Consider the following 19,103-nt stretch of genomic DNA (forward strand, 5'->3'; position numbering starts at 1 on the left):
TCTATAGACGGTAATCCCAAGAGACGGCGTAGATCTGATAGTGGGGGTAGCATTATGGATTTAGAACTTGAAGAGATGACAATGCGGTATGACGCAACCGGCGATACGTCTCATTTGTCGGGCATAGGCCATGTGGTGGGTGGGGGCATGTATGCAGAAGGTTGTTTAGACAGGCGGGAAATATGTGTTGGCGTAGATAGAACTAGACGGGTGTTAATTGCAGCTGATGCATGGGGTCGTAGCATGGCTAATGCTCTATATCAGGCAGCACAGATAAATGTTTCGAACGAACCATGTCTAGATGACGTGGTGGGGCTAGAGGCACCAGGAGATTTAGACACAAGGGGTGTGTTGTATTCGGGGGCAAACACACGAGATGTACTTAACGCTGTCGGGGGGCGGTTGGATAGTGCACAAGAGAGTCTATACATATCCACACAGATCGATGTATTGCATGGGTCGCAACGTGATGAAGGGATTGGCGCGGGTTTTCAGGACCCCCCGGCCGCGGCAGGGGTCCCTATAGAGTCGAGGGGTGTGGTGTATGTGGGGTCAAACACGCAAGATGTACTTAACGCTGTCCGGGGATGGTTGGATAGTGCACAAGAGAGTCTATACATATCCACACAGATCGATGTATTGCATGGGTCGCAACGTGATGAAGGGATTGGCGAGGGTTTTCAGGACCCCCCGGCTGTGGCAGGGGTCCCTATAGAGTCGAATATACAGGTCGGTGGTGGTGGCGGTGGTGGTGGCGTGGGGGGTGGTGGTGGTGGCGGTGATGGCGATGCTGTTGTTGACGATGATGACAGTGGTGACGGTAGCGGTGTGGGGGATGGAGGTGCTGGTGATGGTGCTGCTTATGATGGTACACAGGTGTCTGCTGTAACGGGGGAAGATAATGGCGAGTTGCATACCAGATTATTTCCCCGGTTTAACGGCTTTGAGGTTAGACAGTCCATTGACCTGAGAAGTATATCCCTTGCAAATTTACAGGAGGTCCCTGATTTGATCAGGGAGAGACTGTCAGATGTCATAACAAGCTGCTCGCAAAGTGCAGCCGATGGTAGTGTCTTAAACGTGGTGCTGAGAGGTCCTTCATTGGCCTCTGATGTACAGGCTGTGCTCGTAACGGGTGACGATTACAATGAGGATTTGTTTATGGAGCATATTAGCCAAGTCATACAGAGCAACGACACAGGTCTGACGGATGATGTGCTAGAGCTGGTGGTCACAGGGGTCCACAACAAACGGGGTGGGGCACGTTTGAAGTTAAAAAACATTCCCTATGATGAAATCATACACAAGAAGAAGCTAAGTCTCTACACCCCGAGTAATACTCATAACAATTTGTGTTTCTCACTATGCATGACACATTTTCTGCATGAAGGGGTAACCGGGGGTGACACAGCGTCCGAAGAGACTAATTTGGAGGCGGCTCGCAAATTACACAGTGATCTGGGGTTTGACCCGGATCACTCTGTGGGTTTCTCGGATGTTTCCAAATTTGAGAGACATCTAGATGTTAAAATCCTGATATTTCATCATAATGACACATTCAGGAAGCTGGAGATGTTCCAGACACATACAGCCCAGCATCCTAAAACAGTATGGCTGTACCTCCATGATAGCCACTATCATTGCATAGAGAACAGAACGGCATTCTTTGGTACGGGATATGTGTGTGAATATTGCTACAAGGCCCATGAGGGAATTCTATTACACAAATGCCCGATCCATTGCAATGTGTGTCTGACAGTGTGCGATAGACTATCAGGTCGTACGATAAAGTGCAAGGACTGTAGTCGTATATGCCGCTCGCTGGTCTGCTACAACACACACAAGAAGCATTCTGCCAAACATGACATGATACCTTGTGAAAAGCTCAAATACTGCGATCGTTGTTGTAGACAGTATATCATATCGAAGAAGAAGAAGAAGAAGAAGAAGGGGGTGGGGGAGGAGGAGGAGGAGGAGGATGAGGAAGGTGACGATAATGGTCACGTATGCAGCGATGCAAAGTGTCGTAACTGTGGGGAGCCGTTGCCCGATGATGGAGTACATGATTGCTATATCCAGCCGTACGACAAGAAAAAGAAAAAGAAACGCAGGGGTGGTCGCGGGGGTCCATCGGATGACTCTGATGTCGACGCTCCGCCTAATAAATACATATACTATGATTTCGAAACGCGCATGCATGATGGTCGTCACGAAGCAAACTGTGTGGCAGCTACAACGTCTGAAGGCATAGAATGGTATGCTACAGGTCTAGGTTGTGTAAGCGAGTTTGTGAAACGCTACAGAAGAGGGGAGTATACGTTGTATACATTTGTGGCACACAACGCGTCGGGCTTTGATAACTATATCGTCCTGGATTACATGACCAAGCAGGGTATTAAACCCACTTTAGTCATGAAGGGTAGCAGAGTCATTTTGATGCGTGATGACGCCTACCATCAGAGATGGGTCGACTCATTTAGCTTCTTGCCCATGCGATTGGCTAATGCACCGGCGGCGTTGGATTTTGATGATATGTTAAAAGGTTATTTTCCTCATAAATTCAACACACGGGCCAACGAGTCTTATGTCGGTGCCTACCCTGAGATCTCATATTATGGATATGATTCCATGACTAGCGATCAAAAGACAGATTTCGCTATTTGGTACAGATCTGTGCGACACAAAAAATTTGACTTTCAGAAACAGCTGCGTCTCTACTGTGTCAACGACGTGAGGATCCTATACAAGGCGTGTAGGATCTACAGGGAAAATTTCATAGAGTGTGCCACTATAGACCCCTTGTCCTATGCCACTCTGGCTTCGGCGTGCATGGCCACCTTCAAAAAGTCGTTCTTGAAGAAAAACGTCCTGGCACTGACCTACGAGGGTGTCTATCAGAAAAAGCAAAAGTCGTTCTCATGCGCATCCATCCAGTGGCTTGAATATCTATCCCACTCCAATAACATGGAGATTCGGCATGCTCTCAACCATGGAGAGGCTAAATATGGACCATTCTTCCTAGACGGACATGCACCGTCTATAAACACAGCCTATGAATTTGCAGGATGCTTTTATCATGGGTGTGAACAGTGCTACAACGCTGGCCACCAGAACCCTGTCCTCAGGAAGACCTATGGCGAATTGTGGGTGCAGTTTCACCTCAAAGTCGAGGCTCTCAAAAGAGATCATGGTTTAAGAGTTGTGGTCATGTGGGAGTGTGAGTGGCACCGTCTGAAAAAGACCAATGCTGCAGTGCAGGCATTCTTGGCTACTCTGAAAATACAACCTAGGATTGATCCTCGCGACTCTCTCTATGGGGGTCGCACCAACGCCATCAAAATGTATCACAAGGCCGTGCCCGGTGAGAAAATACGCTACTATGACTTTACCTCTCTCTACCCCACAGTACAGGCCCGCTGTCCTTATCCTGTAGAGCACCCCCAGATCATTTTCAGGAATTTTGGTCCTTTGGATGGGTATTTCGGCATCATCAAATGCACCGTGTTGCCCCCCAGAGGTCTTTACCATCCTGTGCTCCCCTATAGGTGTCATGGAAAGCTGATGTTTCCCCTCTGTGGTACATGTGCCACTGAGCTCAATCAGACAGACGCGTGTCATCACAGCAACGATGAACGGGCTCTGACAGGCACCTGGGTGACTTTTGAGCTACAAAAAGCGGTCGAAATGGGTTACGTGTTAATCCAAATGCATGAGGTGTGGCACTACCCCAAACGGTCAGAGACTCTGTTTAAAGGGTATGTCAAAACGTTTCTCAAGCGTAAACAGGAGGCTTCAGGATACCCCAGCACAGTGGACACTGCGGAGAAACAGCGAGCGTATGTGCAAAACTATCTGGCAAAGGAGGGTATACAGTTGGATCACAACAACATGTGTGTGAACAAGGCCATGCGTAATTGCAACAAGTTGATTCTAAACAGTCTGTGGGGTCGCTTTTCACTACGCCCAGACCTACCCACGTGTGAGCTAATTTCTGACCCTGAAAGGTTCACTCAGCTCATGTTTAGCGATAGCTATCACATTAGTCACTTTTGCTTTATCTCTGATGAAGTAGCCCTTGTACAATGGAAACATGTAGATGCACGTCTCGCGAGGGCACGGGATGTCAACGTGATTGTGGGGGCTGTGACCACCGCCCATGCCAGGCTCATGCTCTACGATCTTCTAGACAAACTACAGGAACGTGTCCTCTATTGTGACACAGACAGCATCATTTTTGTTTCTAAGGAGGGTGATTGGGTACCCCCTTTAGGCCCTTATCTGGGCGACTTGACCGACGAGCTAAATGATGGTGATCTGTATGGTACCGAACAGGAGGATTACATTAGCGAATATGTCTCAACAGGTCCTAAAAGCTATGCATACCACACCCGTGCCCACAAGTCTGTCGTCAAAAGCAAAGGGGTGACTTTAAATGCGGCAAATGCTGAAGTGGTCACCCAGCAGACCCTGAAATGTCTATTGGATGATTTTGTCAACCATCGGCCTCAAACCCTCGACATCACCACCACCGTAGATACCATCCAGCGAGATAAGACTAGGTTTCTGCTTAAAAATGCTACTGTAGTTAAACGGCTTAGGGTGGTTTACAACAAACGCAGGGTCTTCCCCGACTACACCACGCTTCCTTACGGCTATTAACCATTTTGTTTATTGTTTTTCTCTTTTTCACATGATCCATGTTTTTTCTTCTTCTTCTTTTTACATATTGTTTTCAAATGATCCATGTTTTTATTCATTTTTATATTTTTGAGGGGGGTATGCATATTGTGTTAAGAATTGTTTCATGTTCATGCTATTAGCTATTTTGTTTTTATTGTTTTCAAATGATCCATGTTCTCTTCTTTCATCTTTTTTTTTATTTTAATCATTTTTTTTTTTATGCATCATGTATTAATGATGAATGACTGTGCTAATAATCATGTCGGTGTTAATAAAGAATGTTAACTGTCAAATGTTTCACGGTTCTATGGTCACAATACATCCGTCCATCAGAGGGGGTGCACGCAGACCGCAGAGATGGCTGCTGTACACACAACGTTCGACCCTAGACTTCAACACCCGTTCAGCATGGTAGTATCGGGACCTTCAAACAGCGGCAAAACCTACTTTGTCAAAACAGTCATTGAAAATATGGATCGGTTATTCTCAGAAAAGATTGAAAATATAGTATATGTTTACTCATGCTGGCAGCCCATATATGATGATTTGCTTAAAATAAGGAACATTCACTTTGTAGAAGGGATCCCCAAATCTCTATGTGATGATGCAATCTTACCAGTCCATACTAGAAATCTGCTCATTATTGACGACTTGATGAACGATGCATGCAATAATATAGAGGTTCAGTACGTTTTTACCAAATATGTACACCATCGTAATCTCAGCTGTATGTATCTGGTTCAGAATTTATTTATGCAGGGTAAAACCAGCCGTACAATTAGTCTAAATACCAATTACATGGTTTTGTTTAAGAACCCTCGTGACAAATATCAGATTATGTTGATAGCCAAACAGATGTTTCCATGCAAGACAAAATATTTTCTAGAAGCCTTCAACGACGCTACCGACATGCCTTACGGCTATCTGCTTGTAGACTTTAAAGCCATGACCCCGGACAACATGAGACTTAGAACAGATATATTGTCAGACCGACATGTTGTATACACTCAGAGAGTCAAAGTGATTAGCCCAAAAGACCATGTCCTCACGTATAAGTAGAAACCGTGAGCGTCTTAAGCAACTATATAGCGCCCCTCCGGCTCAGCGTAAAGTTATCCTCAGGACAGCCAACGCCGACTTTATCAACTCGCTGTGTGAAATAGCCTTGAACATTTTACAGGGCAAAATACCTCTGACTCCACGCCAGCATACGAAATTGCGTAGACGAAAGAAGGACCTCAGAATACTCGCCAATAAAAATGTACTAATATCTAGAAAGAAAAGACTAATCAATCAGACTGGTGGATTTCTTCTACCCCTACTGTCTGTGGCCATACCGTTGTTTACAAGCCTGTTCTCAAGAGGCGGGTGATTATAATGGATCATACGCACAAGATGTATCTAGTTCCTCAACATCAACTCGATGCCTTAAAGCATACCCAACCCAGGGATTCTGTTAGACAGACTGCTGAAAATGAGCTGGATAAGGCCATTGCGATGGTGTTGAACACTCCCGATACAGACCTATATGAAAAAGCGGCCAGGTACGGAGCGGTCCTGCAGCGTTATCTATCCATGATAAAACAAGGGCAACGCGAACACGGAGAATTAACTCTGTCACTTGCTGAGGGGGACCCAGTTCATACGCCTATGTCGGCACGGCATGGTGTTGATGACGATGATGGCACCGGCGATCATATTTATAAGGATATAATGAAACATATACCCGTCAGAAGCAAGAGCAATACCAGACATATCCTGGACTCTTTAAAGAAATCTAAAAATGTTTCATGGACGGACAAGGGGGAGATCATATTACGAGGCGAAACTATTAAGGGGTCCCATATGTTTGATTTGTTAAAGAATGTTACCGCCCCTTACCATGTTGTCGAATCTGTCAGACCACAGGGCTGGAATGTATTTCTGAAATCTTTAGCCAGTAACAATATACCACTATCGTCTATCCCTAATAAGCAGCTCAGACAAACTGTAAACATGTATAAGCATAGTCCCGTCACTACGGACGACAATGCGATGGCCTCCGTCCCTGTCTCGTCTGATAAAAGGAGGAAACGCAAGCAGCCATTGTCATCTAATACTTCCCCTGGAATGCATATGGCCGGGTGGTTACCATTTTAAATCATGTATCTAAATGTATGTTTTATCCGTAAAAAAATAAATAAAAGAAAACAGTACGACTAAAATGTAATCAAAATATTGTATTTTTTATTATCAATACAGAAAACAAACATAACAACACGTGTTACATGTTACATCCGCATACACATGACTGCACACACGTCATATCATGTTCATTACAGACATTAGGTTGTACACGGTTAACAAAGTCATAAACCTTTTCATCGTTACGGGGTAAATTATCCCCATACATTTTCAAAAACTTATGATAGGATACCCCTTTTTGCATATTAAACAAGAAAAAAACACAATGATGCCCACATGCTGTACTTGACGGATCCTGGACCTGTTGTGTAGAATGAACAACATCTATACAGTGCTGATCGAGAAAACACTGTATGGTCTCAGGAAACTCAGAGTATGAGGGAGGGTTACCGTAGGAGTCGAAAAAGTACCCCTGTTTCTCATCTGTAATATAGATGGCTAGCCAATGTGCACCGGCCATATGCGAAGGTTCGGTGTTGACCACCATCATTACAGGTCTCTGATGAATTTCCCGGGGTAGGTGATTACACGGTAACGCGCCGAGAAAATATGCCTTGTGGGCCATTTTCTGACACACTGCTGTTAGCTCTATAGTATTCATATCGCACCGACTTTTTAGTAATAGTCCAACAGCACCTGCCGTCTATTTGATATTTCTATAACAGAATCATAAACTGCATAACATATCAAATTGACCGTTGTAGCCAGTGCTGCTCTGAATCGTGCCTCTAGCCTCACATTCCCTGTTCTGACTAGCGATACATGTTGCCCACAGCCCTCATCTGCCTCAAGGTTGAAACAAAATAATGCATACCCGTCCCCGAATTCCTTATGGTTAATAGCTATTTCTCTATCTTTGAGCTGACGACCTGTAGCCTGAATGAGCTGGAAATATTCTCGAGTATAGAGGCCATTTCTAAAGTCAGGCTGAAAGGGCTTAGAGGGGTATGCTTGACCGTCGCAATATAGGGATAAGAACTCAATGCCGAAATGTTGGAATCTGAAAGGATTCCTGGCATAGCTCCCTGTGAATGCTTCGTTATTCACAAAACCTATAATAACCATCTTGGGTATTTGTCCTAGAAATAGATTATCCTGTGTGCATATACGGCTGCCCGCAGCGATGGATACATTCTTTAGACATACCCTATCAACAGGGTATTTAACGTTAGCCTGGTTTAACGCACGGGCATGTGCCAGCTTGACGCCTGGTGCTACCGATACCTTTTTAATGAAAACATTTGCAGACACTATAGAGACACGGTATTCCACAGCACCATCGGACATGAGACAGAAATCATTTTTTGCTCTAATGAATCTCATACGGAGATCAACTCCGTTAATCATCAGTTTCTCCTGAAAAAACATATCGACGTGTATAGGGGATATCAGCTCCGCTATACGACTTCGCCCCGTATATTCACTCCTTGTCGTTAAGCCTAGATTGAGACCTCCAGGAAGAATCTCGTCCATATGTCCGTGTGTGTCTTTCTGGAATAGACCACAACCAAATTGGGTGTCTAATGTTCCGTTTCCATAGTTTAGCAGGCATTCTATTATGCCTCTGTACGGATAGGTGTTTGACGACTGGGTGATAAGCCTATCACCCAGAGTAATATCTACTTGGGAGAATAACGTGCATCCTGGATAGTTAATCAGTCCAACGGGTGCCGCCGGCGCCAAGTCTGTTCCATCAGGATTAGTAATCTTGATCCTCAGGGGCCGATATTTCAAAACTTGTAATCCAGATCAGAATGATCCGGATAACCAAATCCCCCTGTCCTCAGCCACGGATCAACCTGATCTATCCCGGTATTTCAAAACTTTGCTGGATTGGATCAGAGTGATCCTGATACCGGCAGATTGGGATGTCCAAATCCGTCCCGCCCCCTGGATCACAGACTGGAAACAGGAAATGGAGCCAACATTTTACAGAAAAAGGAGAAGCTAGCTCAACTATTGTCTCTGAATTAAAGTATAAACTTAGCCAGTGTTGATGCGTCCTCAGACTAGATGAAAGGCAATCATTATATTGAGTTAACCAATTATGTAAATCAGCACAAAGTTGAAAGAAGAGCTCGGCGATCTCTAATTAAGCAGAGTTCGCGCTAATGCGAGCTAACGCTGCTCCATTGACTCCTGTGTTAAGGAGCTAACAAGCTAGTAAATAGGCTAGCGTCTGTATGTCGCGGTCCACAGTCCATTTGAATGCATTCACTCGCAAGGCATTGTGTGTAGATTTTAAAATGTGTTGTACATATCTTTTTAGGAAACAGTTGTTAACAAAGGGGACAGCCCTAAAACCTTAATATTAGATTTTCTTTACAGATGTCTGTGGGAAGAGACTTGCACAGACTTGCTCCAAATGGCATTACTTTTTGAGCTTTGGCTATGAAAATTAAGTGTGTGTGTGTGGAATCCACCGGCACCACCACCACCATGTAAGCGCAAAAGGCAAGCTGAGAAGGGGGATGGCTACAATGAACTACTGAAGGTGGAAACGGAACGGGCTCAGCAACAAATAATTCTAACAAATGAACAAATCAAACTAACACTTCTTAAACAAGAAGAAGTGAAGTTAAGAATTCAGTTGCTGGAAAAGCAGTTAAAAGACTGAAATGTATACTGCATAGTTTAACACTGTTTGTTTAATAAATCACATTGTTTTTCCTTCATAATTCCTTGTTAATTGGAGTTTGTAATGTCACTTACACGCAGTAGTGTAATGTTTATTCTGTGTTGCACTTCTGACGCCGATTTGTTAAAGCATTGCAGTGAACAGCGTGCATGTTTGCAGAAAAAAAAAAGGAACGTGAAAAGGAAATAAACATTGATCAAACAGCAGTGAAGCTTAGTTGTATTAAACAAAGAACTTTGGGAGCAGTTACACTTCAACTGTTCAAATCTTAACATGTAATCTCCCTCAAATCCACCTCTGAGGTGGGATCAGGGTGATCCTGATTTTTAGGATCAAACTGATCCAGATTTCCCACTTAAGTTTTGAAATACTCAACAGCAGCTTTTAATCCGGATCAAAGGCAGGATTGGATTGCCAAATCTGAATCTGAATCTTCAAGATCAGATTTGCTTTGAAATACCCGTTTTCAGGATCTGATCAGGATTTAATCCAATCCAGGTGGATTAATCCTGTCGGATCATTTTGAAATACCGGCCCCAGGTGTAAATACGTATTGTTTAGATCCATATAGTCTTCGCTACTGGCCGATACAAAGAACTCTATGGGGCCACCATCTGTTAGCGCTGATAGCGGGGGTATTTCAATATATGTACTTTTTTCTATCGAAGTCTGCGTCATAGGCAGGGAGAAGAGATCCAGTTCGCTCTTAATGCATTCGTCTGACATGTTATGTAGCAACGCCATTGTTATTCAACCCTCCTGCTATACTAGATGAATATATCGTTAGCCGTCCCTCTAAAACGACGGGCTGCCCCCTTCCTGATCCCTTTAGGTTTGGCTCTCTTTTTGATGGATGCCAATCTTTTATTCTGTTTACGACGACGTGCTGGTGCACGGGTACGCCCACATCCTATAGGCGGATACTTTGTTGCTCTTCGGGCATATACCCTCATGCCTGCCCCCTGCTGTTTGGGCGTAGATGCAGCATGGGCTATGTTGGTCATAACGTCGCCTATAATATGTTTAGCAGCAGTCTTCAGATGAGGCTTTGCTATACTAACCCCTCGCCTAAATAACGGAATAGCCATTCTAAAGAGGCTACGGAACATCCCACCGATGCCAGCACCATATTGTGTGCTGCTACCCTCATAGCCAGGTAGCCCACTCCCTGCTTGGTTTAAATAATACTGAACATATTTGTTCTCGTCGTAAGGCGGTCTATACCCCCTCATCCCTATAGATGGGGCTATGAATGCTACTGTTTTACAGGTCTAAAATGCAGCTTGAGTATCACTTTGCCGTATGTGAATTTTATATTTGTATTCTGGTCAGACTTTAGATCGATTTCAATATCTCCAAGAGGGTCTCGGGCTACGTGTACGTAATGCGGCTTGTCGAACATGTGAATGCAGTGTCTCCTGCTGGTGTCGGTTATATTAATACTCCTTAGCAGGGGTACATAACGATCTCCGACCAGCTGATGGTCGACAATGTCGCTATATATGAACATGTTGTAACACCCCCCGTGAATATCGGTGGGATGGGGGGCATATGCTGCATACGATTTATGGGCATGTAGCTTGACACCTGTATCGAAACCCAGCATAGCAGCCAGTTTTCCTCTAAAGACGATAGATAGGTGATCGTCTCCTTCTACATAAATGCGGTTTCTAATACCTTCATGATGTAGTATAACTTTACTGCCAGGATTATGTTTGGTCCAAGTCTTGTTGATTTGTAGTAATAACGATCCGATACTCTCATAAAGCCCACCAACTAATAGACATGATGTCCTATGACCTGTTTTACCATCGTGAACGGTCATCGTAGCGTCCTCGGTAGGAAAACTATGCCAGCTGCATGGGTACTGAGCTTCAATTAGGCCTACTTCATAGGGCTGCTTGGTGTGTATAGATTTTGCTAATTTAGTTCTAAAATTCCATATCTTATTTTGCGGGTAGATCCCTGCCGATGCATTACTCGCTAGAGTCACATAGAAACCCCCAGACACCTCCTTATCCATCGTACACTCTGGTTATAATGGATTGTATGTCTCTTGTATGTCTCTTTACGCATCGACTAGTGTCTTTTCAGCTATCCACGAATTGAATGCCTCCGGCCACCCCAGCCATTTGACATATAGCAGATTCTTAGACCCCTCCCTTTTTCTATCTATAATCTTTTCTATTTTATACACCTTGTTTTTAGACACTATAACTTTTTGCAGCTCTTTCTCGTAAAATGTTCCATGGACAGGGGCACCTGCATAGTCTTGCAGCTTATAGACTGGAGGACACCTTGCAATGCGCTGCGATATTACAAAATATTCATCTGTAAACGTCTGCTCATACCCCTTTCGAAATGTAGCTCTGACTTTTGAAATTCTAACCGTGTCACCAACATCGTATCTAAACACCACCATCGGCTCTTGAGTGGTTTTGTATAGCGTATTAAACACTGTTTTCTCATTATCTTTATCAACACTGGCCGGGGTCATTTTTATCGATCTATGATATGAATGGTTATAAGCATGGACCATATCCTGTAGTTTATCCACATATCGTTTGGAGTTGGCAGCTGTTAAATATCTCCACATGCGGGTTTTCAGAGTCCTGTTGAAGCGTTCCACTATACTGGCCTTGGTCTCGTTAGATGTAGAGAAATGTTTGACATTGTACCGCTCCATCAAACGCTGAAAGATCTTGTTATAAAATTCTTTGCCAGCGTCAGTCTGCAGTTTATCGGGGGTACGCCCTTCACCGAGAATATCATCAAAAGCTTTAGCGACGTCGATAGCCCTCTTGGATGGTAACGGACGAACCCATGCATGTTTTGAGAATACATCGATGCACGTCAACAGAAAATGCACACCATCATTTTCGGATGCATACTCTGCCATATCCACTTAATCAGCCTGGAACTGTCTATCTATTCCACTAACCAATACTCTATTTCGGCGGAAATGTATCGGTGCAGGTACATGCAGGGTGTAGGGATCCTGCTTCAGCAACCATTTCTTGATATATTTTAGTGGAGGTACTGCACCCTCACTATGCGCGAGGGCCGTTCTTAGTTTATTGATGCCGCCGTAACCCCCTGGTCCGGAGGGATCATAATAAGTCTTATGCAGCCGTTTATCCATGTCGTATGCATGCAACAAAAAACGAATACTGAAACACTGATCAGAGTTATCCATCCTTTTATTTAAAATGTCTGTCCACTCAAAACAATTCTCAGATAAAGTCTACATGCAGTTTTATTTTTCTGCACCATTTTACAAGCCATCATTCTAGCAGTTCTAATACCCTCGGCGTTTGAGGCATTATTCAACTTCAAGACATCCGATACAAAAGCACATATACACATGACATGTCCGACGGTAAAACAGTCACCATCGGGGAAATGGGTAAATACTTCAGCTAACATTTGATCAGTAGGTTTATCACACAAGAATTTCATGACCAGATCATTCCAGCCCTTATACGTACATTTGATATAAGCATTATGTTGGACATACGTATCATTTTCTATGGCAGCATACATCAAAACGGATAGTCTATCTGATACAATCTTGCTATCCGCATCATAGGCATAAGAAAACAACACACCCATTATAAACGCCACCCACCACCACCACCAGGCTTTGGTTTGCAAAATGACAATGTAGGGCGCCACATTTGTATGGCTTCATGTATCAGAAGCAGATGTTCATCGGACACACCTTCGGTGGTCAATGAATCCAGTTTTTCGGTATTATAGGTATTGCATATTAAATCACATAGATAAGATTCGACCACACCATAGATTTTTCCGGGGGACACAGTCAACCCTGTAGTCTTCTTTAGAACAGTTTCTAAAAGTAACAGGAAGGGGTGTCTGTCCAGGATGACACAAATGTCATGGTAGTGGGATTCGTAGTGATGATGTGTCGCTCCCTGTAGGCATGAATGGCGTCGTTGACTTGGGCAATCACACTGGCATCCCCAGCAGTCCGCTTGCTTCTGATGGTTGATGATGGCCACCACACAGACCCCCGTGGTAAATCGCAGAACAGCCAGCGATGCAGGGTTTAAACGGATCTGTATTGATACAGGCCATCCGTCGTCTCTCACAGCAGTGTCCACCTCCAGCTCACTGTCCTCTCCGATGTGTAGGAAGGTCAGATTCAATCCGGTCAGATAGACGGCATACTCTTGAAGCCAGTGGGGTCCGGGTTGCACAGCCTTTAAATCAGCAGTCTCCATAGCCACACCCCCACCTTGAACATGTTCATCATTGACCTGTGCTGCATAGCGTATCAAAAATATACCATTAGAATATGAAAATAAAAAACACACACACAACACCCACATATTAAAATAAGGTATAGCCTATCAAAAACACATTTAAAAAAGGAAAATAAAACACCCTTAATACTACTAGTATGTACCCTCCACCTTCTTATACATTGCGGGCATTTTCTAATGCTAGCATAACCCTAAACATACTCAAACACACCATGTACCCCATCATCAAACCCAGACGACTCAAACAGGCACATTCGGCATTCATCATCAGTTGTGCTCCATGGTTCTTCATTCGTCTTAGCCAAAGAATCAATCTCTGCAAAAATTCCACGTAGTGCAGACAGATCAGCCCACTGCATGAAAAAGACATTATCAAAATAATCAGCAGCTTCTAAAACACTGGCGCGTAGAGGAGAGCTACCGATGCAATGCATATCATAGCACTGTGGTAGCTCGTCTGTATCAACACCGCGTCTGAAAAAAATGAAATCCTGTGGTCTCTTCGTATGATAGTTTGCATCCATGCGATGAATCCTCGATTCATACTGAAAGGTGCATGCCAAACGATGTTGAATCCTCGGTTCATACTGAAAGGTCCAACGGTATTCATGGGGTCCCCCATGCCATGTACCCTCGTCGCCGTCTAGCATGGGGCATAAATTATCCAAGAAAAAATTCCACTCGTGAACGTTCATCCGCCACTCTGTAGCACAATCTTTAACTTTCAAAATAACACAGCCATCGACCCATGATATTACATACTCCAAGCCGTATTCGCCAACGTGGGTGAATGAATCCCCGGCACTCCGGTCTCTCAAGCCTAAAACAGGCCTCGTTCTTTTGAGTGGAGCATTAAGCAGTACCGCATCTCCACAACTATCGACATAGTTAGACACAGGCGTACTAGCGTTGGACATACCATCAGGCATCTGGTTTTCAATGTCCTCATTGCTCGACACAGAGTCGTCCATGGCGGGGGAAGACAGCGGCGACGGGGTACGAGGGCCCCTATACAAACAATAAGGACTATCTGATCTATGGGTTTCTTCTGATGAGCAGTCCATGTCGAATGAAAAGAATACTGCAGACAACTTGATGAATGCGGGGACCCTACAGCAGCCGTCGCCCCCTTTTTATACTATGTTTACGACCCGCCATAAAACATAAACAGGAAGTGTCTGTCTATACAGATCCCGCACCCCAGCGACCCCTGCAGGTTCACCACTGGCATTACACCTGTCATCCCTACACAATGGATTTTATGACCCGTCATAAATCATAAACAGGATGTGGCCCCTGTGAATAGGGATACCCCCCTCCACCCCCACCCTCCCCAACCGGAAGTGTGTTCAGATCGGAATGGACCCAAACAGTATATAATATAAACTACTACCGTTTGTCCAGGTAGCTGACTAATATGGTGACCAGATTTCCTGAAACTAAAGTACTTTCCGTGTGACTGTAGTGCAGTTAGGTGAGGTCAGTGACGCAGATAATAGGCTCAATTTCAACACGTAGGACCAGTGGCGGCTGGTGATGACATTTGTGGTTGGGGGACAGTCAGGGACGGGGGGGGGTTTGGGGGTCCTCCCTATAAAACTCACTATAAAATGAGTTCAGTTTGATTTGCAGAGTCTGGATAAGCTTACCCTGCATGACCTACTTTATGTCATTCCACCAACCATTGTTATCTGTCCTATGGGTGTTATTCTGATATTGAGGCAAATCATCTAATGCTCACAACAATGGTAATGGGGGGAAAAAATCATATATGTTTTTTGTAGGCTTAGATATGTTAAGCTTGCTGGTAGTTCTACCAGGAGGACTCAAATCACGCGCGGCTGGCCGCCAATCACCAATCACCAGCTACCAATCACCTGCCTACACCTGCTCTATAAAGAGTAGTCTAACATATGTCTTTGCTGCTCAGGTCTTCGTTCGACGCATGCTGCTGCTTTACTGTGCTTCTGATTATCTCGCATATCTCGTCGCTTAGTTGCTACGTCGGTTAATACACACCAAGAGGTCATAACTTTGGATTCGTGCTGGTCGGCCTACTACTTCTGGTCCGGGCAAGTGAGCGCAGAAAGCCGTTAATTTCGGTCCCCGGTATCCTCAACAACACCACCAAGAAGTTCCCAACACGGACATCCGCCTGGTTCTACAAACCCTCGCCGAGTTGGTGCAAAGCATTTGGCGCCAGGATGGACGCCGTCGAAATACCATGCGGAACTCCCGGACGGGTCCAGGCCCCCAACCCGCTGTCGTCAGTCGCCACGGCGCCTTTCTACTTCCAGCAACCATCAGGCTCGGCTTCCTCCGCCTTCACAGGCTACGCACCTGGCACGTGCCCTGCTACCATGGCTATTGCAGTCCCCGCGTTAGCCCCCGCAGCGTATTCTCTCTCACAGCTCTACCAGTCCAGCTTCAGGATGCGGCTCCCTCGGTCGGGTTAGGGGGTTTCTTCCAAGGGCAATGGTTTGCTGAGAGATGGCCAGTCGAAGCTGGCACGTTTGCCCTCGGGTCGAGTCGTCTGCGCTGTTCGAGCTTTACCCTATCGTAGCAGCTAGCGTTCTGTGGGGCAAAGCATGGCGGCGTTAACGTATAACCATGTTTTGCGATAACAAAGCAGCGTCAAAACGGCTGGGAAGGTGGTCTTCCACAGCATACGGATTTTACATCCGGTTGAATTCGGTGAGTTCGTTGCACACGTCGGTGTGGTACAACACAGAACTCTACGTTCGCAATCAAAGGTTCATAATTATCTTTATACCGTGTACTAAAAAATGTGTACGTTTTCTCTTCATAATGCCACCTCAAGCGTTTTATTAGCCGTTTTCTGTTGTTACTTTTTGCTGGAGAAGGAGGGGTGGGCAGCTGAAAGGAGTCGTAGCGAGACATGTTGTTTCGGCCTGGCATTCGAGAGGGCCTAGTGCACTGTTCGGTTAACTTCTTGTGTCTGAGGTTTTTCACTTTAACATGAATGAAGTTGATGGGTTTTAGGCACTGTGGTAACTGAATATCACTAAGGTTTTTATTGACGAAGGGACTTTTAGATTGGTTCAGCTGCTGCTCACTAACTCTCACGTTCCTCTGCTCGCGATGCGATTCACATATCGATCAATTTATTCAAAAGATCCAAAGACAAAGAACAGGTACATTATGGTATAATTTTATATTATTATTTATAGTCTTATTGTTAATAGCTTCGGTCGCGTTGGTATTTAATTTTTCATTTGCTCGTTTAGCTATGTATGACAGTTAACAATGTTGGTGTATTACAATTATTTACGCGTGTAGGCCACTCCAACTCTCGATATTTCAAATAGATTAGTGTGCTCTCTCAGAGCTGGGAGATTTCATCCTTATTTTAACATATTACTCGAGACGGTGTTTCTCACAGCGTTCTCGGGTTCATGCGTTCTCGGGTTCATGCGTTCATGCGTCCATGCATACATGTCTCCTACTCAGACTTTTCCCCTACACAGGGTATTTAATTTTTCATTTGCTTGTTTAGCTATGTATGACGGTTAACAATTTTGGTGTATTACAATTATTTATGTGTGTTGGCCACTGTTACTCGAGACGGTGTTTCTCACAGCGTTCTACGGGTTCATGCGTTCTACGGGTTCATGCGTTCTACGGGTTCATGCGTTCTACGGGTTCATGCGTTCTACGGGTTCATGCGTTCTACGGGTTTACGCGTTCTACGGGTTTACGCGTTCTACGGGTTTACGCGTTCTACGGGTTTACGCGTGATACGGGTTTACGGGTTTATGCGTTCTTGCGTTCATGCGCAAATGCGTACACGTCTCCTACTCAGACTTTTTCCCCTACACGGGGCCTGACTTTCGCCGATGTCACCTTCTCTTCTTGCAAGGCATTTTTCCATCTAAAAGCGATAGCCTAGGAGCAGCTGTTACTATTATCATTTCAAGAATCAACAACTCTCTGTCCTTACGCTTCCATGTTCCTTTATCTCAAGCTTCGGCAATGCACGTCCCCGAATCACCTGTTTATTTGCGGCCTGCCAATGCCTCAAGGGTGGTTCAGAGTCCATCTCGCGACGGTGGTAGAAGGGTGCGGCCTACCATCTCCCCTCTACACTCAGTGGTGCCACCATGGGGTGGCGAGGGGTGGCTACTGCCACCCCAAAATCATTCTTTGCCACCCCTAAGACAATTTTTATTATGCATATTTATTTAAAATATATAATGTAGTCTAGATTATATTATAATGTAGTCCCCCCCCCCCCCCCCCCCCCCGGCCAACAATCGCTGGCCGGGATGTTTATAGATTTGCTGTGGCCCCCATTGGCCACCCCTGGAATAATCTTCTGGAGGCGCCACTGTTTACACTGGCCACTCCTCCCGGATTGGAGCGGCAACCACAGCCGCTGAACAAGGGTTGCCGGTCGCGTCTATCAAACGGCTGGGAAGGCGGTCTTCCACAGCTTACGAATCCTACATCCGGTTGAATTTATGGTTCTTCCTCCAAGCGCACACGATGCTCTAACGTCGGTTAAGGCAGGTTTATCACGTTTGCTACTACAGCTGTTTTTGGCGGCCTGTTTCCATTCTAGTTTTAGTCTTGGTGTCATTTTTGTTTTTATTAGTTTAGTCACGTTCATACTCTTTCCAGTGATATCGAAATTCCGTTTAGGTATTATCAAAGATACAAGTGCGTAGATTTGTTAAATAAGGTAAACGGTCGAAAATTTATGTCGTTATGTCTCAACAGTTGAAGTTCCAGTTGGACAAAATAACGTATTACAGTTTATCGCCTAGTTTAGGTCAACGGAAATGAAGACATTTTAGCAGTCTTATTTTGTAAAACACTTTCAGTCTCGTTTGTATTCGCCAACAACATTGCACTACGTATTTAATTATAGTTATTGTCATATGACCAGCATTGTTCTCCTCACGCGATAAAGGTTCGTTGATGACGACATTTAGTCATAATTTTCGGTGTCAAAAGCAACACTATTTGCAACTACTGGTGGTGGTGGTGGTGGTGGTGGTTATCAGGTACTAAACTCATAAAGCAAAATTTGGCTATATAACTCAAGGTTAACCTGCAGCAACCCCGGCAAGTTTGACCACGTCGGTGGATCATCTAGAAAACACTCTTGAGTTCGGTGTCACGTTGGTGGCATATCATGGAAAAAATAAAACTCAAGGTTCGCAGCGGCGACCCCGGTGAGTGCGTTGGCCAAAGCGCAGTGGTAACAACTCGGGCACTCGTAACTATGACCACGTCGGTGGCACGTTATCTATTACTCATGGTTGACTGCAGTAACCCCGGTGAGTGCGTTG

The sequence above is a fragment of the Gadus morhua genome, chromosome 14 (genome assembly GCF_902167405.1).
Source record: "Gadus morhua chromosome 14, gadMor3.0, whole genome shotgun sequence".
In the NCBI taxonomy this organism is placed as follows: Eukaryota; Metazoa; Chordata; class Actinopteri; order Gadiformes; family Gadidae; genus Gadus; species Gadus morhua.